Genomic DNA, 21,368 nt, shown 5'->3' with positions numbered 1-21,368 from the left:
GGCTGTATTTGATATTGTTCCTTTCTTCCTTTTATCATCTCTTATAGGCCTTGTGGGATGCTGACTTACAGATCTGATTACAAATCTGTTCTAAATGAGAAATGAGGAAGTTTTTTTATATAGCTGTGAGTCCTTTATTTTGTGCTAAGTATACAGGTTTATATAAGAAAATGAAGCAAGGAAGTAGTTCACAGAGATTAAATGATGTGGAATAAAGCCTCCAAAAGCTGTAATTGAAAGTGACAGAAACATTAGTTTTGAAACAAGTAACATTTAATCACTTGGATTATACAGAAGCATTTTATTTTTGGTATGTTGTTTTCTTTGATAGAATTTACATTTTAATCTGTTGAGACAGCTAATCACTTTTGTCTGACTGGTGCCAGGAGCCTGTCAGAATACGTAAAAGCTAGAGCAGTGTGAAGAGGCAGGCTATTTTTCTGAAACATGAACAACAAAATCCTAGACAGGTCTGCTCAGAAGGAAGCCCCATATAAATCATTAAAGATTTCCCCTGACGTACTTCCCGTGGACTGAGACAAACGAAACTGGGTACAGTTAATAGTCTTTCTCTACATAGCTACCAGCAAGAGCCAATCACTTCTCCCATCGCTTTATGCAGCTGTGGAGACCTCGTCTGTAGAAGTCAGCAGGTTGTGTCAAAAGCCACGACTAGACCTCAGAAATCAGCATTTTATCATCAGGAAAAAGCTTGCCCTTCAAAAATAACTTCATTGTTGGAAAGAGGTGGAGGTCCGATGGTGTGAGGTTGGGAGAATAAGGGGGGGGTCAGGAAGGATTTCATAGCCACAGGACCGTGAACCGGGGTGTTATCCTGCAGGAGGCGGACACCTTTGGTCAACATACCACGCCTCTCAATTTTGATGGCCTTCCACAATTTCTGCAGCTGTGAAGCATAGTATGTCCTGGTACTTGTAGTACCCTTTGCCAGGAAATCCATCATCACTACTCCGCGCTGGTCCCAAAAGTCCATAAGCATGACCTTGCCCACTGACAGTTGGATACGTGCCTACTTTGGAGGTGGTGAGGTAGAGTTCTTCCATTGTTTGGACTGGGATTTAGTCTCTGAGTCATAATGATGGACCAATGTTTTGTCCTGAGTAATTAGTCTGGCGAAGATGTCATCATGGTTTCCGTGACACATGGCCAAAAGAACCCAGTGAGCATGTGTCTCATTCCTGCTTCTGGAAAGACGTTAGCAGCCGGGGAAACCACGGAGCGGACACCTTTCCCGTGTGCAAATGGTTATGGATGATTTTTTTCTACAGAGCCCACACTGATCTTGACATCTGCAGCTAGTTGGCGAATGGTTATGTGGCGATCCTCCAGAATGGCAGCCTCCACTTGCCAGATGGTGTCTTCATTAATGGCGGACTGTGGTCACCCAGGAATGGGAGCTATTTGACTGAAGTCCAACCACACTTGGACAAATGATGCCAGTGTTTAACTATGTCATACTATGGGGCACCCTCCCCATAAGTCCCTTTCATCTCATTGAACGTCTCCCGTGATGTGCGCCCTTTCAAGTACAGGAACCTGATAACTGCTCTGCATTCTGCTGGTTCCATTATCAGAGGTTACTGATAATGTTAGCACCCATAACAGAGAAACTGCTAGGAGTTCAGAGCTACAAATTACGAAGTTAGCTACGGAGAGATGTATCATTATACATGTTCAAATTTATCCTCCTACTGTTATGTACTGAAGTTCTCACCCTGGGCCAGCAGGGGGATACTATAGATAGTTTTCACTCAGGTCCACGTCAGTTATTTTAGGCGGGAAACCCTGGGTTGTTGTTGCTACAATGTTGACAGCCGGCTGCCTATAAAAGCAGGCCGGCTGAGCTGTTTGCTGTTCAGTTCTGTCCAGCTTACAAGTAAAGAGCTGCTCTGGAGAAATCGCTGTGTCGTCTGCTATGTTCGCCCACAACTTAACACCTACGATAACCGGCAGTGGGTCAGGGGAAATCTTTAATAAACAACCCTCGTAGTTCAATGAGGCTTACTGCTAAGTAAGCATGGGCATGATTGCTGCCTAAAGGGTGAACTTCTATTAGCTTCTGCATTAATAACATTACATGTACAGCTGCAGGGGCGCCATCTCCTAGGGCAGGCGTCTGCAACCTTTAAGACAAAAAGAGCCACTTGGATCCGTTTCCGAAGAAAAAAAACTGGGAGCCGCAAAACCATTGCGACATTTAAAACAAATATATCTCCGGAACCGCGATCTGACAGCGGGTGGGAAGGTGACATCGGGATGGTGCGTGACTAACGCACACACCGCCCCCATGCGACGTCACAGCCAGTACAGCGCCCGCCACAGTGGGGAGTGTCGGGGCGCACAATGCGCCTCCTCCCCTCGCTAGTATCCGCCCCGGAGCCGCGGCAAAGGTGTAAAAGAGCCACATGCGGCTCCGGAGCCGCGGGTTGCTGACCCCTGTCCTAGGGACTGAGCCCTTTTGCCCCCCCCCCATTTTGGTGAAGAACTAGGGCCCCCAATGTTCAAAGGGGGGCGTGGAGGAAGACAAGCACATAACAGAGTGAGACATAGCTTCAGTGGCTGGCTCTTCCTCTTCCTGCTATGAAGGGGAAGGAGCCCCCGGGCTGCAGGAAGAGGAGGAGCCACAGCCATTGAAGCAGCGCTGCCACGGTGGCTCTGTCACCATGAAATCTGTCAAAAGAACGGAATGAAGAAAAAATAAGAAAAATGGCACAGTAGGGGATTTTTTGCAATAATAATAATAATAATAATAATAATAATAATAATAATAATTTATTTATACCCCGCCCATCTGGCTGAGTTTCCCCAGCCACTCTGGGCAGCTCCCAATCGAGTGTTAAAAACAATTCAGCATTAAATGTTAAAAACTTCCCTAAACAGGGCTGCCTTCAGATGTCTTTTAAAGATATGATAGCTGCTTATTTCCTTCACATCTGAAGGGAGGGCATTCCACAGGGCGGGCGCCACTACTGAGAAGGCCCTAGTTCCCTGTAACCTCACTTCTCGCAATGAGGGAACCACCAGAAGGCGCTGGATCTCAGTGTCCGGGCTGAACGATAGGGGCGGAGACGCTCCTTCAGGTATACAGGACCAATCCTGTTTAGGGCTTTAAAGGTCAACACCAACACTTTGAATTGTGCTCGGAAATGTACTGGGAGACAATGCAGATCTCTCAGGACCGATGTTGTGTATAGGAAAATCCAGGTTAAATGTAACAAAAATACAGAATGGGATTTTTATGGTAATGATGTCATGTGGACAGTATTAAAAAAAACTTCTGTGCTTGAGTTGCACCAGTTCCACGATAAACTCTAGTCTGGAAACATACTAGGTTGTTTGAAAGGACATCTTTTTTGAAAGTCCTATATTGTTATCTCTTGACTTTTTTTGTTACCCATTGCCTGACTGGGCAATATAGTGCGTAGGGCTTCCCACATTGCATGTTTTTCAGAACACAAATGTCAAGGTTAATTGAGTCACAAAGGGCATGTGCTGATAGTGACATGTGCCTCCCTGGTTTTCTCTTCGTTGGTGCAATCTGCAGGAAGGGGCTGGCTCCTTGTCCCTGCCAAGCCAGCATGCAGAATAGGAGTGTCTGCGGCAAGGGCTATCTGGCTGCAAAGAAACAAAACTTCTGACAAGATTGTTGTGTTTTAAAGAAGGATCCTGAAGGTGTCACTTGTCAGGTATGAAGTTTTCCCGTTTTCTCACAGAGCTTAATAGGAAAGCTTAGCAGTTGATAACTTTTTGCTGTTTGAAAGATGTGTGCCTACCAAATGGATGGAAACTAAACTGCCTGCGAAAATCATCTTTGTTAGCTCTGTCATCTCATCTGTGGTAAATAATCATTTCACTCTCCTCCCTACATTCTTGCCCCTTGAACAAATGCAGTTGGTCTACACTGAAATGGTCTCGGTTTATCTGTGTCACTTTAAAATAGGTTTCTGTAAAAAGGTAGCCAGGCTGAAGTAGAATCCCAAAGGGATTTTCTGGCAAATGCATGTCAACTTCTTGTGTTTGTCACGAGGACAATTTGGGGTGGGTAGGTGGGTGGGTGGGTGTGTGTATCAATATATGAATTTACAGCAAACTCTGTTTTAATATGACCTTGAGAATGGTGAAGATTGTGTGTGTGTGTGTGTGTGTGTGTGTGTGTGTGTGTGTGTGTAGATAGGTAGGTAGGTTTGCTCTCTTGTATTGGGAAGCAAGCTAATAGTAATGCTGTAAATCAGCTTGAAAAATTATGGCTCATCACATTTCATAATGGATCCTGTATTAATAATGATACAAAAAGTGAACCAATACCTTGTTGCATTGCAGGAAGAATTGTCCATGTTGTTGAAAACACTGAAAAATGACTCATCATCTCTCCTCTCTACCCCACCCCCCAATTCCTATCTTTTGGTTCATGAAAAGTCTGAAGTAGTTCCTGTTTTTGTATAAGCAAATCCACAGGATTAGCCTTCACAGATAGTAGTTTGGACCTTCATTGCCCACTTGCACAAGAAATGCTGATGCGCGCGCGCACACACACACACACACACGGCCTACTCTAGTTTTGTAATTTTAAGTTGTTCTAAATTCTTTTTAATTTTGTATTTTAAAGTGCTGTAACCCTCCCTGAGATCTCAGGGTGAAGATTGAGATAATTTAACAATGATAATGATGATGATGATGATATAGGATGCATGTTTGGCAGTTTTCACTTTGAGAAACATCCATTCATCATCATCACAATTGTTACTATTGTTAGTAAGAGTTATGGGGTGTTAGAGGAGGGTAGTACCTCTGGTAGATGACATGTCATGTTCCTTTTGGGCTAGTTTGCCCACCTTTGCTTCACACCCTGCACTCAGCTCTCACCTGTGGCTCCTAGAAGCTGCCAGCATGTGACAGTGGCCACACGCTGGGAATGGCTGAACCAGGTGAGAGTAGCCCTGAATGCAAAAATAGGCTCTGGCTGATTCAATGGACAAGACCAGTAGTGAATCCACTACTGCACAAGCTGTAGAGGGAAATGAGGGGCAGATGGGGCTCATCAACCTGGGAAGGTAGCCCATCTAGAGAAGGATAACTCTGGTCCTAAACCTCTGCTGCCTTGTGGCTATACTCATTCATGAGAAAGACCTCAGGAGTAAACCCTGAGGAAAATTCTGTACCCGATACCTTGCAGGACATCTTCAGGACACAAATCCAGAGTAGAGTCCCTAAGAGGTTGGATGGTGCCTTGTACACCTCCTTCCAGCAACTTCCGAAAGGTGGATCTTGTTGTCTTGGCAGTCCAAGAACTTCATACACACTTCCCAGGCTTGCTCCTTGGAGAGTTCAGTTCAGTGCTGCTATCACAGCAAAACAACAACATGGAAGGCAGCAGGCACTGTGATTCTCCGGCTGTTTGACTTCACTCCTGAGGCGCACTCCATCAGCTCTCAAGACAGACGGATACCAACAGGATTGTTAGCGGAGACATGTGAATAAAACACACGTAGTCCAGAGAGAAAATCCAGGTGAAATTTTACTGAACAAAACAATACAACCAGAGCAGAAATCAACAAGAGAGGCTTCTGCCTTTTTGACATGCCTTGTTGAGAGCAGGGTTAGATTCAACTTCCACAAGAAAAATCCCTCACAGCTAGAGAGATTATCAGAGTACATGTTACCTCAGTAAAGATCACAGACTCTCCAAGTGTCCCTATTTTCCAAGGATGTCCCTGATTTAGAGAAGCCGTCTCGGTTTCTGATTTGATCCCAGAATGTCCCACTGTTCCTTAGGATGTCCCTATTTTCGTTGGAGGGTATGGAGTTATCCTACCCCCGAGCCATCTGAAGGCAATTCTGTATAGGGAAGGTTTCCCCCCCCCCCCCAGTGTTTAAAGTTTTATTATCTGGGAAGCTGCCTAGAGTGGCTGGGGCAACCCAGTAAGATGTGTGGGGTATAAATAGTAAAATTATCATTATGGAATGAGACGTCCCTATTTTCATCAGAGAAATGTTGGATGGTATGAGATCATGCCACCTTCCATGGTTGCTATTCAACACCTCCTCCTCTATCACCACCCCTTGGTTGTTGAATTAGGCTGTGTACACATTTCTGGCTTAAAATGGAATCAGGTCATTCTTTTTCTCAATTTGGATTGAAGCTGGTTTTGGGCAAGGCACACCAAAACACATCTTCTCATTTCATAAGAAATGGCAAAATAGAGACAGGACATGTATGGATGGTGGCCAGGGTTTACATGGAGGTTATACAGTGGTGCCTCGGGTTAGATACGCTTCAGGTTACAGACGCTTCAGGTTACAGACTCCGCTAACCCAGAAATAGTGCTTCAGGTTAAGAACTTTGCTTCAGGATGAGAACAGAAATAGTGCTCTGGCGGCAAGGCGGCAGCAGGAGGCCCCATTAGCTAAACTGGTGCTTCAGGTTAAGAACAGTTTCAGGTTAAGAACGGACCTCCGGAACAAATTAAGTACTTAACCTGAGGTACCACTGTATGGTGTCCACTGTTCATTGAGCATGCATTCGTATTTGTTATACAAAGGTTATACAATGTTGCATCAAATGATTTTTAGCTCACACTCTCCAGTGAATTTCCTGTCGCTTTCCTTATGGCAAAAAGCTGCTTGGGGTGGGTTTTTACAAATTATGAGGGCACAGATCTCTGCCCTGAGGGGCCTGAATCTAGAAATTGACAAAAGAAAGACTACAGAGGAAAGAAATTGGGGGGGGGGGGTGTTAAAGGAAGAATATGTGATTAGTTAAGTGACACAAAAGCCCTGTTCAGGCATTCAAAGGGGGGGGGGATTAGATGTGGGGGAAACACAGGGATGCAAGATGGCCACCGTTGCTTGCTCACTCCTGACCTTCATGCTTTAAAACAGTTAAGGTAAAGCACATTAACTATAAACCCAGATTTTTCATATTCCGTAAGATAAAACAAAAATTATAAATGAGCATACATATATGGAATGCACTTATTTATTTCACTTAGAGGCCACCATGGATTTTTTAAAAGTGTTTCTAAAGTCCTAACGGCAGCTGCGTTTTGACATTTAGGCCCACTAATTATTATCTGAAACAAAAATAAATAAATACAAATCACGTGGGTTAGAATCTCAGATGGGCAAAGCATTCTCTTAATAGAATATAATGCAATCTTAAGTGCTATATTTTGGGCCTGTCTGAGGTTCTAACCGTCATGATGTATATTGGTTTTTCTTTTAGATAATAATTACTGGGCCTGTAAGTGAGATAAATGAATGCTTTCCTTATATTCATTTATACTGTTCATTTTCTCATATCCAATATTAAAAACCTATGTTTGTGCTGTCTGTAATTAATGTTTTCCCTGAACCCTGTTCTTTGTAAGTTGTGTGAAACTCTTTTTCTTTGTGTCGTCATGCTTGAAGACCAAATTATTCACACTTTAGCCTGCATTGACTTCCTGGTCGGGAGGAAGATTCTCTGCACATCCTTCCAAACGTATGAGGAATCTCCTTTCAGACCTTCTTGCTCAACACAGGAATGCTGGGAGTAGAGAAATGCTGTGGGGGCTAGTTTGTATCCTGAGCCACACATATTCTTTGAATTACTGAAAAAGGTTAATTGTTTGAAGAATAGGCTATGTTTACATAACTTATAGGAATCCATTTAGATAGTCAGAATTCATCAAAAACTACACTTAGCAAGAAAAAGGGGGAGGGAAAAGAGATGCAAATAATGAAGAATTGTTGTTGTTAATTTATTACTTGTACCCCACCCATCCGACTGGGTTGCCCCTGGGTTATAGCAGGGGTGGGGAATCTATGGCCCTCCAGATGTCATTGGACTACAACTCGTATCCATTGACTGTACTGACCATTTGGGACCTCTCTGTATACTAAACTATCTGGAGCCAAGATGACACCTTTCCTAATACCTGCCACCCAGAGCCTTAAGATCTTCTGGAGAGTTGTTGCTCATGGTTTCACTGGTTAGTGTGATGGGCAAAGACAGGGCATTCTTAGTGGTAGTGCCCTGTTTATGGAACTTGCAGCAAAATGAAATGGAAATCTTCCACATTAGCTATTCATGGATGATAGGTGAACACATATTTATTTGCCATGATGATGATGCTAGTTACAGCAGAGGCTCAAGTGCTGCCATTTTTACAATGAATGCACAATTTCGTTTTGTATTGCACATTGCTGTTGCAAGATGTCTGGAGGAAGGGTGGGATATAAAAGCAATTTCCATTAAATAAGTAAAAATTCCTTTCTCTTTGCGCCAGCCTGGATTGCAAGACGGTCACAGCGAACTAAAGCAATTGAATACCCTGTGCAATGCCAAACATACCTGCTGCCACTAAACACATGCAAAAGAGAACAATATCAAATCCTCTTGCATCTCTGTAGGATTTAAGATGCCATTTAAATTAACCAATCATGGAGAACACTTGGCAGAATACTATTTCCTTCTGTCATGACAAATCAAACAGCAGCCTAAGAATAATGGCCTCTATTTTGCAGCCCACAAATTGTGCATTAGGGACCTCTGGGTCTGCATATAGCTCACACTGGAATTCAAATGGCACTTCTCTGCCTTTAACTGTTTATAAATAACATTGCAGCCATTAGCACAGCATTCACACTGCTTGCCAGTTGTTCTAATTGATAATTGGATTGAAAGAGCAAGTTGAAACATGCTGATGCAGACTGCAGCAAAGTAAGATCAGAGCAATCTTTGTCTTCCAATCTGATCAAGGAGATGGTCTTCCTGAATACAAAAGCAGTGCACAAGTTGATTAGTAGGATGGTTACATTTGGAATTTTAATCCAGTCATAATTACCTGGAATCTATTGCTGTAACCACTTAAATTAGCAGCTGTGTTGTTGTTTTTCTCAATTTGGAGTGAAGCCGGTTTGGGGAAAAGCCCATCAAAATGTATTATTTCATAAGAAACAACAGGATACATGTGGATTGTGGCTAACATCGTGTGTATACCACCTCCTAAACCAGCAGTGGAAGTCCACTGGGTGGAGAGTCAGTGGAAGAGTGCAAACAGCTAAAGTCTATGGGCATTGTGAACTGATGTCAACCATTGAATGGGAAAGTTACTGAGCATTTATTTGCCTGTTATTTCCTGTAACATAGTGGCTGCTTTCACTCACCCATTTCTGGGTAAGATTCAATCATATACTGGCAAATTTAGGATGTGCAATTAAGTGAATTTGGTTGTCTTGCAGTCCTGCACAAAAAATCTGCAAACACACACACAACCCACCCCAAGCAGCTTTTTGCCGTAAGGAAAGTGATAGGAAATTCACAGGAGAGTGTGAGCTAACAATCATTTGATGCAACACTTTGCACAAAGAAATAGGAATGCATGCTCAATGAACAGTGGACACCATATAACCTCCAGGCAAACTTTGTGAAAATAAATCAATAAACAGGTCCTCCAGAACGGTCCAGCATCTGCTGGTAATCTGAGAGAATCCAGTGTGAAGGTTCTCTCCTATCTACAGGAAGAAAAGTGACCCCACTTCGCTTATAGGAACATAGGGAGTCACTATATACTGAGTCGAATCACAGGCCCATCTAGCTCTATATTGTCCACACTGATTGGCAGCCGTTCTTCTTACACCTACCTGAAACTGGCAGAAAACCTGGGACTTTCTGCATAGAAAGTAGTTGCTCTGCCACTGCCCTTCTCACTCTAATGTGTTCCACTCCTAGCTTTTCCCCACTTCTTCTCAAGTCCATGCTTTGCAGCCCAATGGGCTATGTCCCCAGCCCTTCCTTGACTTGTAGCCAGAAAGTAGGACACACCAGCTTGTCCTACTTCCAGGCTGCTGCTTGTCCTCACAGCTTGTTTGTCCATCCTCCCCTTCAATCCCCAAGCGTCATTCTATTAGCATATGCACTTGTATAAAGTGCAGCTGCGACTAAAAGGGAAAAGCCATGATAGTTTAGGGTTAGAGAATTCAGCCATTCCAGAATTCACACCTCAACTCTCTACATTTCCACCCCTCTCCCGAGAGACATGGCTCCTTGGCTCCCCTCCCTTGCCTCAGAGTTCCATAACATCTGAAGGGTCATAGGTTCTGTATCCCCACTTGCGAAGCTGAGGTGGAAATGTCTGCTTGAGGAACCACAATCATTTCATTTCTATGACATGCTACAAGGAAGGGCAGCAGGAGAGTAGGAAAGGTCCAGGTGTGTCCATCTAGCATCATGCTTAGCTGGGGTAGGGAACCTCAGACCAGTGGATACACACCCATACCCCTCACCAGCCTTGCTTCACAACCTCAAGTGTTTTTGTCTGGCTGGAGTGCGTTCTTGAACTCTGATCAAGCTTCTGGCTTTCCTGGCTAGACAGCGGTATGTAAGTGTGAAGAAATTAGCCTACTGGGAAATGAGCCATTGTGGCGTAATGGTTAGTGTTGGACTAGGACCTGGGAGACTAGGGTTTGAATCCCCACTCAACCACAAAGCTCACTGGATGACCTTGGCCCAGTCATAATCTCTTAGCCTAACCTACCTCACAGGATTGTTGTGAGGGGGAAATGTACACAGGTACCAAATTAAACCCTGTGGAGGATTCCAACCATCAAAATCATGGGGCGGGGCCTCACAAATTTTCTCCTAATACGTTTTTGATCTTACCAACCAACCATTTTAATAAACCAATTTTATTACACAATCCATTGTCACAGGGCCCCTAAAAGGCGTGGAGACTTAGTCTAGTGCCTACTCTGCCTATTTGGTATCCCGGCACTGGTGTACTCCACCTCAAGATTCTTGGAAGATTAAGGTGGTCTTTAAATGTGATAAATAAATAAATAAAACCCACATTTGTGTTTGTGTTTGGCATCTTCCCCTCAGAAGGCTGCTCAGCCTTCAGCCTTGGGCTGGAGAAGTTCCCCCGCCCCTGGGAAGATATAGCATCTCATGTTCATCTGAAAGCCAACAATGGCAGCAGCAAACTGAGATGTCAAAGCTAAAGGGCTTTAGAACATCCCACACTACAGCCGAAATACTGTGGCTTTCTGCCAGATGGAGTGATTTTTAAAATATTTGGCAGCTTACCCAATGTGTTTAGAGTGGACATAGCTGCTCCTTTTTCGTCCCAGCAGCTCCTCACACCCCTGCGGCAATCCGTCTCCTGGGCTGCTCTCGGTCTTCCTTGCCTCTACAGGTTAGGACATTGAAAAATGCATCATGCTATCACCATGCTGACAGGTGTTGTAACCAAGGCTATGCCTCCCCCACCTCAGTACACACACACACACTTGACTTTTCATCCTGGACGATACCAGGAAGGAATGCACTGGCTGCCTAGACAGCTGAACTAGCAGTGATATCATCCTTCAGTACTGCAGAGATAAGGGTTTTGCTTGGGGAGGATTATTACACAATGGAATATTAGGGATGAACCCCTTTGGGAGAGAGGCAGAAAGAAGGAAACGCCCCAGAATTCTTAGGGGAGTTCATTTGCACAGCCATGCACCTGAGGGGAAAAAGCTGCCCCTAAACTTTCACGTCATGAAATAAAATTAAAAATGTCATCAGTGGCCCAATTCAACTTAAGAACTAGGGACACTGACTAGATTTTACCTGCCCTATCTAAGAATAATAATGCCTGGAGTGAAATACAGAGGTGGAACATCACTAATGACTTATATCATGTCTAGATTTCTGGAATGTGTTGTATGTATGGGTGCCTTTGAAAAATGTCTGGGAACTTTAATTGGTCCAGAATGCTGCAGCCAAGTTGTTAACTGGCACTGCTTATCTGAAGCATGCAACTCCCTTGCTGAAAACAGCTGATTCGTTTCCGAGCCCAGTTCAAAGTACTGCTGCTGACCTTTAAATCCATTTATGTTTTGGGACCTGGATAGCCTGGAATACATCCTCCCATCTGAGTCTGTCTGCTCATTAAGGTCATCAAAGGATGCCGCTGTTGTGTGTCCCCTTGGCCCTTGCTTCCACCTTGTAGCTTTCCACTGTATGGCGAAACCCTTTTTATAAAGGGTTAGTCTTATGCGCAGTTTTTACTTTGCTTTGAGATTCTGAGATTTGCTTTGAGGTTTTTTAAAGATGGTGCTTAATTCTGACATTGTCTCTCCATGGCTATTGTATTAGTTTGTGGTGTTGTTGTTGTTGAATCAATGTGGACGGCGCTTTACATAGTATAAGAGGGCAGGTCTCTGCCCTGAGGGGCTTACAAACTAAAACAGAGGAAGGGGAGTGAAGGATAGGCAGGAATAAACATAGAAGCAATTCTGCAATTGTTTCAGTTATACAGTAATAAGAACACAAGAAGCTACTAGATTGTGGCTACTTATGCACCAGACATGAAAGCATTTATCTTCTCCCAAAGTATCCTGGAAACTGTGGTTTACCCCTCACAGAACTACAGTTCACAGCACCCTTAGCAAACTACAGTTCCTGGGATTTTGGGGGGACATCATGTCCTTGAAATGTATAATGTGAAGCAGTGCTATTTTTCTGGGGGGAAAGGTGCCGGAACTTAAACACCTCCCTCATTCTCTTACAATGGCAATGGCGCCCACCTGAGAGGTGCCAGAACTGAGTTCCAGTGAGTTCTGGCTGAGTCGGACCCTTGGCTTTTTGTCAGGGGAATGGGAACACAATCCAAAAATTCCAAAAGGTCCTCCAGATTTAGGGGGATGTTGGATGGCAGGAGTGGGGCGCAGGAATCACTGAAGATTGGCCTGGGCTGGATCTACACACATTAAAAAAAAGTTTCAGGAAAACACGTTGTAAAGCTCCTTATGGGAAATCACGTGGCTGAAGGATCGAACTCTACAGCACCATCTGGTGTCCCAGTGTTATAACGCATTTAAAACGCTTTAAATAAAAAACTAATGTAGCTGAGTCCTTAATCCCTGTTCTGCTGGATCAAATAAGCAGACACCACATGGATTCAACCTGAAATTGACACAAAGAGGCAAGTTGCTATAGTTCTGTGTTTAGCTCTATTAGCAAATCCATTGTATAATCTTCCTTCAAAGTGAGAACCTAGCATCTGTGAAATAGTTCTTTTTGAGCTTCAGGAGTGTAAAAACATAGCCCACACAGTAAAATTTGCAAATAAAGCATGCAGAATAGCGCACCGATAGCAATGACAGGCCGCAAGCCTATGCTCATTGCTCACCCAGCTTTGTTCAGATATCCATTCCTGCTGAATGGAAAGCCTACAGTTAGTACAATATGGAAGATCAAAACTTAATTGGGTATAAAATTACACAATAATTAAATTGTCTGTAAATGTGGAGCATTCAAATTAAGCCTAACCAAATAATGCCTCAGATCTAAAGTATTAGCATAATTCTGGTGCCATATGGTTATCATTCTCTTTTTCACATAACTGTCATTTTTCATCCTCGTCAGCTGCCCATGTTGACTTGCCAGATCAGACTTGCACCATCGCCAAACATTTCTAACAGCTGGCAGAGTGTGCTGTTACACTGACGTAGGCCTGGTTAAACACCCAATAACACTCAAAATTAAGTGCGCCCCTGAACAGGGCAGAAAATGAGTTATCAGAGCAGCTGTTTGGCTTTGTGTTTTTGTAAATTAACTTTTGCACTGGCTTCTTGTCAGGTTTTTTTTTTAATGACCCATTATATTGCTTCCTAAGTAAACAAAATCAGTTTTTCTCAGAACCCTGTTTTTAACAAGTAACGGAAGTCTGGAGAAACCACTTTAAATTTTGCAAACATGGAAGCAGTAACGGAGATCACCCTTGCATAATAGTAGAATCCCAGAGCCATGCAATGAAGCTGAATGTTGGAAGATCAGAACAGACAAAGGAAAGCACTTCTTCAGATGGAGCATATGGAACTCGCTGCCACAAGACGCAGTGATGGCCACCAGCCTGGAGACTTTAAAAGAGGATTAGGCATCTCCATGGAGAATAAGCTTATCAATTGCACTAGCCAATTTGGCTATGTTCTATCTCCAGTGTCAGACGCAGTATGCTTCTGAATACCACTTGCTAGGCATCACCAAGTGAAAACAAGATGCTGGACTAGATGGGTCTTTGGTCTGATCCAGCAGGGCTCTGCTTGTGTTGTTATACTCTGTGCATACAAAGAACCATCTAAAATTGGCTTAGACTTAGGAGTTCCAGCGCAGCCATTCCTAACAGCATCCATTCTCAAACCCAGCTCCCCAGTTTCTTTGGCAGAAACCTGTCCCCACCTAGATGACACAAGAAATTAAGAGGCTATATTCCGGATGGTAGGGACACGGGTGGCACTGTGGGTTAAACCACAGAGCCTAGGACTTGCCAATCAGAAGGTCAGTGGTTCGAATCCCCGTGACGGGGTGAGCTCCCGTTTCTCGTCCCTGCTCCTGCCAACCTAGCAGTTCAAAAGCACGTCAAAGTGCAAGTAGATAAATAGGTACCGCTCAGGTGGGAAGGTAAACGGCGTTTCCAGGCGCTGCTCTGGTTCGCCAGAAGCAGCTTGGTCATGCTAGCCACATGACCCGGAAGTTGTACGCCGGCTCCCTCGGCCAATAAAGCGAGATGAGCGCCGCAACCCCAGAGTCGGTCACAACTGGCCCTAATGGTCAGGGGTCCCTTTACCTTTACCTTATTCCAGATGGTGCAGATGGATCTAAACTTAAAAGCCTACTGAGGGTATAATCACATTTAAATTGACAAAGAAGTTTTTTTTGAGAATTTCCACAGGGTGCTAGTTTTTTTGCAACAAAAAGGTCAAAAGAGTGTTGTGGGCAGCTGGCCAGAGTTATCTAGACCCTGGCCAGACAGCAGCAAGGTTGGGCAGAGTAGCATAGCCATGATTCATCCTGTTCAGGGTGGAAAGTGAGAAGGAAAGCCTGATCCGGACTATGTCAGCTGGCTATGTCAGCCTGGATAGGGCCTGATGCCATCAAGTGAAAGCTGCGGGGCTGGCTTGGAATCTAGTGGATCCTGGGGTAGCTCAGCCCCTGCCTGGAACATCCTGTTGGAGGGATTTCTGTAAGCTACCACTCCTAGAAAGCCTACCAGTATTATTTAAACCCACCTGCACATTGGGTGGGTGGAATGGAGGGCTCTGTGCCAGCCAAGGCTAAGGCTGGCAGAACTGCTATGGGATGGCCTCTACCGTAACTCCACCCAGCAAGCAAATAAAGGGGCTGGATTGCACCCTTAGTCTTTAAGGTCCGGCAGCTCTCTTCTGAGAATCTTTGGGAGGAAACCTATTTCAGATTAGATGTAAACTGAACAGCTCATAATTAGTATCAGCCATTTGAAAATTCCGCGAAAGGCTATGCTGGGGGCTCAGATATGATTATTTTGCTTTGTACTGGAATAAAGAACATAAAAACATAGATAAAAGCCTTGTACTGTATAACCCTACCCCTTTCGTCTCCCCATAATGCGTTCTATTACAGATGGCAATGTATCGAGATGATAAAATCTAAAATACATCAGTAAAATTATTGGATATACATGATTGCAGATTTATACATTTGTAGACTATTGTGTTTCATTAACATTCCTCTCTTTTGGAAATGGCTCAGAGAGTAGATGAAATTAGATTTAAAAGTAGGGCAAGATGCAATTAGTCACAGACAGAGCATTAGTCAAAGTTGACAAAATGGAGTCAGCATTTGGGGTGAGCAAATCTAACTTGTGTACATATGAAAGTTATGCAGGAATATTTTCCTTGCTTTTAGCCCCTAACAGGATTAGTAGATTTCTCATTTATTGTAATGCAGCATTTTCCTTACTTTAAATACATTACCAAATTATTCAATTTATCATGAAGCACCTGTAGTTGACGGATATCAAAGGATATTTGATGAACCAGCTAGTTAAAAGCCCATGGGTCAGTCCATCAAGCTCCTTTGCCTGCACAGCCTCTATGGGGATTGTACAAACATAATGCTGAAAAGATTGACGTCATGAAGATGTGTAACAGTCTATCCCGATCCTATACATGCTCACTTGGAATGAGTTCCCTTTTATTCCATTGACTGAAAGCATTCCATTGAAATCAATGGGTGATATATTTCTGAGTAAAATGTGTCAGGGACTGAGGTTAACAGCACTGTCCACTGAAATCAATTATCCATCATGCTTATTTGAAAGAAAATATATTTAGGAACATTTGTTTTCCCTAAAAATGTAAGATGAGCTCTGTTGGATCAGGCCACATTCCATTTCCCACTACAGCCAACCAGGTGTGCCTGAGAAACCTACAAGCAGAACAAAATTTTGAAGAGACAAATCCCTTTGACTTCTCTGGGGGTTCATGTGAAGCTAAGTGTGCAAATGATGGCCAGAGACAGAGCTTTGGAGCCTGTGTAGACCTCAGAAACCCATCGGAAGGAAAACATCTATATAATTAGTGCGGCACATTTTCCTCTTTGTGCTACTTTATTGCTCACAGACAACAGGCAATTTGAATATGCAAATGGAAAAGGATTTTCTCTCGTTTATATGGACCTTGTATATGCTTTGCCATGGAACAATAGGGAATTTGAAATGACGTCTGCAGTTCTGCCAGCTTGGTCTGATAGTTCTGTGGTATGGAATTACTTCATGAATGGAAATTGGAGAGTGGCGATATCTGTTCCGTAAATAACTTGCAGAGTTATAATTTGCCTGACACTTCTTGCCCTTGCATTAATCCTGGGACACTTGTTGAAGAGACAGAAGGAACACCCACCAGTAACAATGTAAAACATTCGGTGTATTTACTGAGCCTTTCCACTTGCTTGATCCTTAACACATGCTTTTACGATGAAGTCATTAATGTTGTGTAAGTGCAGAATTTATGGGGCGATTTGTACTGTGCGGGAGTCCTGACATGTTTTTGGCAAATACTTTCAGATACCATAGACTGATGCCACTTGGGATTTTAGCTCAGGGTTATAATCAGGTTCTAGCATGAATATTTTGCATTAGAATTCAGACCTGATTGTCTGAGAGATTGGGAAAAGGTTAACTAAACAGGTAAACTAAACAGTGCAAACACAGAGTGTAGGGATCTGTTGATAGCAGGGCTGTTAAGGATTTCTAATAAGATTTCCCCCCAGTTTAGTAAAGAGACAAAGGGCAGATGCACATAAACTCAAGACCCAATTAAAGCATATGACTCCCCCCAAAGAATCCTGGGAAGTGTAGTCTGTCAAGGGTGACTGGAATTGCAGCTCTGTGAGAGACAAGTCGTATGTGTTGGATGTCCTTTAAATGTATGGAGTCCACACACACTTTCCCTTGGTCTTCCAGGCCCAGATGGGGAAGATGGAGTGCCTGGGACCATCAAAGATGCCCCATGTTGTCCTGATCCTGCATCTGAACATTACTGTATGGCAAGAAGCAGAGCTGGCTCAATACATTTTGCTGCCTGAAGCGATGAACAATATGGCGTCCTCCCCCAAGGCACATACAGAAGCCAGCTGGACTGTTGAATCTTACTACAATAATGGTTAAATGCAGTGACTTTCACTGTAACTGAGGGCAGCAGGCTAGTGTAAGGGATGCTGGGAAGGCCACAGGGCACTCCTAGCTCTGTCCACTTCCTGCCTCTCTGCAGCTGCCGCCTGAGGCAGCTGCCTCTGCCTCATTGTAGGTCTGGTCCTGGGTAGAGGAATTCTCACATGCGTTGACCCATGCCTGTCTATTGCTTAAATCAGTAGCTGGTAGGATGGGTTAAAAAGTAGGACTGGCCCTTGTTTTAGCATGCTTCACCATCTTTATGCTGGCTAACCACAGAGCAGGTTTTTGTTTATCACTACAGTAAGGCTGTATTATGGGACGCGGGTGGCGCTGTGGGTAAAAGCCTCAGCGCCTAGGGCTTGCTGATCGAAAGGTCAGCGGTTCAAATCCCCGTGGCGGGGTGCGCTCCCGTTGTTCGGTCCCAGCGCCTGCCAACCTAGCAGTTCGAAAGCACTCCCGGGTGCAAGTAGATAAATAGGGACCGCTTACTAGCGGGAAGGTAAACGGCGTTTCCGTGTGCGGCTCTGGCTCGCCAGAGCAGCTTCGTCACGCTGGCCACGTGACCCGGAAGTGTCTCCGGACAGCGCTGGCCCCCGGCCTATAGAGTGAGATGGGCGCACAACCCTAGAGTCTGTCAAGACTGGCCCGTACGGGCAGGGGTACCTTTACCTTCTTAAGCCTGGATTACATGAGAGTTCATTTTTAAAAATTTTATTCTGGAATTGGAACTGCAATTCGAAGTACGGGAGAAAAATAATCATTCACTATCATGCTGAGATTATCACCAGTAGGCATGTTACAAGGTGTCTGAGGTTGCTTTGCAACCAGGGATGCTTGGTAGAAATAAAATGGGCTGGGGGAGGTGGGGGTCTGCCTGGTAAAGGTAAAGGGACCCCTGACCATTAGGTCCAGTCGTGACCGACTCTGGGGTTGCGGCGCTCATCTCGCTTTATTGGCCAAGGGAGCCGGCATACAGCTTCCGGGTCATGTGGCCAGCATGATTAAGTCGCCACTGGCAAACCAGAGCAGCGCACGGAAATGCCGTTTACCTTCCTGCCGGAGCGGTACCTATTTATCTACTTGCACTTTGACGTGCTTTTGAACTGCTAAGTTGGCAGGAGCAGGGACCAAGCAACAGGAGCTCACCCCGTCGTGGGGATTCGAACCGCCAACCTTCTGATCGGCAAGTCCTAGGCTCTGTGGTTTAACCCACAGTGCCACCCGCGTCTGCCTGGTACTGCAGTTTAAAAGAAGCAAGACATGGAAAGTGTGGGAAGTGGCTAAGCACATCATTTCTTTGCTTCAAATTGCACCTTCCCAATAATACTTTAAAAACAAAAGCAGAAGTATTTTTAATTCTGCCTCTCCTCAACTTCAATTTGGTCTCTGAGAAACGGACATTCAATCATCAAGTGACAGCATAAGCCACTTAGCCACTTCTTGATTTGGGTACTACACATACTCTATATTGATGCAATCTGAAATCATCTCCAAGGTTTACTGTTAATTAATATTCTTTTTCCATGATTAACCTTCACCTACTTATAGAGATAAAAGAAATCATGAAGTAGGCTGGTGGAAACAAAATGGTCAAAATTAGAGATTATTCAGGTTATTAAATCAGACACATAAATGGCGTAAAAAGAGATTGAAATCTTGCCTAACAGTCATTTTGCCTGAGTGAAGATTTTAGAGTTTACAATTATTATAACAAATGTGCTCATGCAAGGTACATCAAGTCGGCTCATTTAAATGGATGGTTGTCTGCATATGAATATTTGGTTTATGAGATTATGGTCTTTACTGTAAACGTGAAAGGTCTAGCATATAATTGAAATTATGCAAAACATCATTTTAGACATTTTCTTTCATTAGGCCTTCCAGATTTCTCCTTTCGTGGGGTGAAAAGATCTTGTGCTGCTCTTCCATTAATTGATAGAAATTGTCTGCTATTCAGGAACATTATGGGCTGTATTCAGCATGGTTGCTTGCTGAAAGGAAGAACCCCTTCCCATGAATGCACCTCTGCTTTTGTGAAATGAAACTCCTTCCATTTGTGAGGTGAAGAAGCTAGATGCCCTACACACTGAAAATAACATGTCCCACTAACTCCCACACCCTGACTAGCATTTCATGAAGAATAGTCAACAAATCCTCTTGATACTGGATCAAGAATTAAAAAACAGAATCCTAAAAATCCAGATATGACAAATCCACATCTGGATTTTTAGGATTCCTTTCTTTGTTTTCTGCCATTTCCCAACAATGCAACTCTATCAAACACTTCTCCCTAGGCCTAAATAGGTTCAAGGAGTCGAGTTTTCTAAATGTGGCCCCCATCCCTCCTTACATAAGAACAGCCAAGCACCCCTCCTCACAGGCCAGCACTTTCCCAAAGGAGTACTGAATGCAGGCATCCATCTTCCCTCCTCCCCACCCCCAAACTGCCCTTCAGTAACATGCCCCGTTCTCAAACTCCTGCTGGATGAAGACTTTGACCCATCTAGGCTAGCATCCTGTTCCCCCAGTGGCCAATCAGATGCCCCTGGGAAGCCCACAAGCAGGACCTGAGCACAACTCCTGCAATTTCCAGCAACTGGTATTCAGAAGCATACTACCTCTTGGCTGTGGAAGAAGAGTATAGCCGTCGTGGAGAGGATCATCAGTGATTGCATGTGGAGGTCAGAACTACAGTTGCCTCCTCACAACATTCTGACTCAAATAAACAAAGAATTGCTTAGTTATCCTGCTTAGTGACATTGCAGTCCAGAGGCTGGTCAAAGACTCTAGGCCAGGCTTCTTAACGTTGTTGCTGGAAACAGAAACACCAAACATCAGGATAAGTCTAAGTAGAAAAAGAAGCAAATAGGACAAACTAGGTCCTTCACATCCAATAGCCCTGCTCACACCTTCAGAATGTGCTCACTACATATGTGGATCACGGACAGAAAGAAGATGATGTTTCTACTGTTCCTGTTGCTCCTCCACCATTTGAATGGAAGATGGGAATGGTGCCTACATCCAAAGAATAGTCCACGTATATGGTCTGTATGTACAATTGGGAACCCATATCATCTTCAGGTGCTTACAGTGTTTACAGTGTTATGCTCCTAGAACTTAGTACATATCTTCCATGGAATCTAGAGAGGTCTTGAGGGGCCACCAAAAACCAAAACCTTTGAGGGACCAAATATGGCTTGCGAGCCATGGGTCGGCTACCCCTGGTATTATTGGTTGTGGTTATTTCCCTAATCCTTTTCATAATGATCCCTAACACAGAATTTGCCTTTTCACAGCTGCTTTACACCGACTCCATGTTCCTGCTTTTAGGTCGCATGTGGGCCAAGCGATGGTGTGCAACTTTGGGTACATGCTCAGAGGTGCTGAGTGCTATCCAGGCTATCAGAATTGCTCAGAGCAGCCTGAATATACCCCAGCCAAATACAGAATATACACATTTGTCCCAGCCAAATTCAGAACCAAATACAGTTATTGATTTTTAAAATATGTGTGTGTGTGTGTGTGTGTATTTGCTAACAGATTGAAAACTGCCACTGGATTCTTGCCACTTGTCATTTGGGGTCAGCACCTGAGATTAGTCACTCTCAAATCTCCAAGGAATAAATTAAATTTGCCCTGCTTTGCTGTCAACACTGGATTAATGACTTGTCAGCTATATGGAATATCCCTTCTGTGAATGCAGCGCGCAGTGTAGCTTCATCAAAAAGGATGAGAAACATCATCTTTCTTAACAGTATGATAAGGCACACTTGGAAACTGTTACTAAAGGCGCTGTCAAGGGAGAGAAAAATACTGAAGACGTTAGGCTGATGGGCATTTCTCTTTTCTGTATTGCACTTCATTGACATTAATTATGAAATATGCCTC

Source organism: Podarcis raffonei, chromosome 4 (assembly GCF_027172205.1).
Source record: "Podarcis raffonei isolate rPodRaf1 chromosome 4, rPodRaf1.pri, whole genome shotgun sequence".
In the NCBI taxonomy this organism is placed as follows: domain Eukaryota; kingdom Metazoa; phylum Chordata; class Lepidosauria; order Squamata; family Lacertidae; genus Podarcis; species Podarcis raffonei.
The sequence above is the reverse complement of the archived record's forward strand: the minus strand, read 5'-3'. Positions refer to the sequence as shown.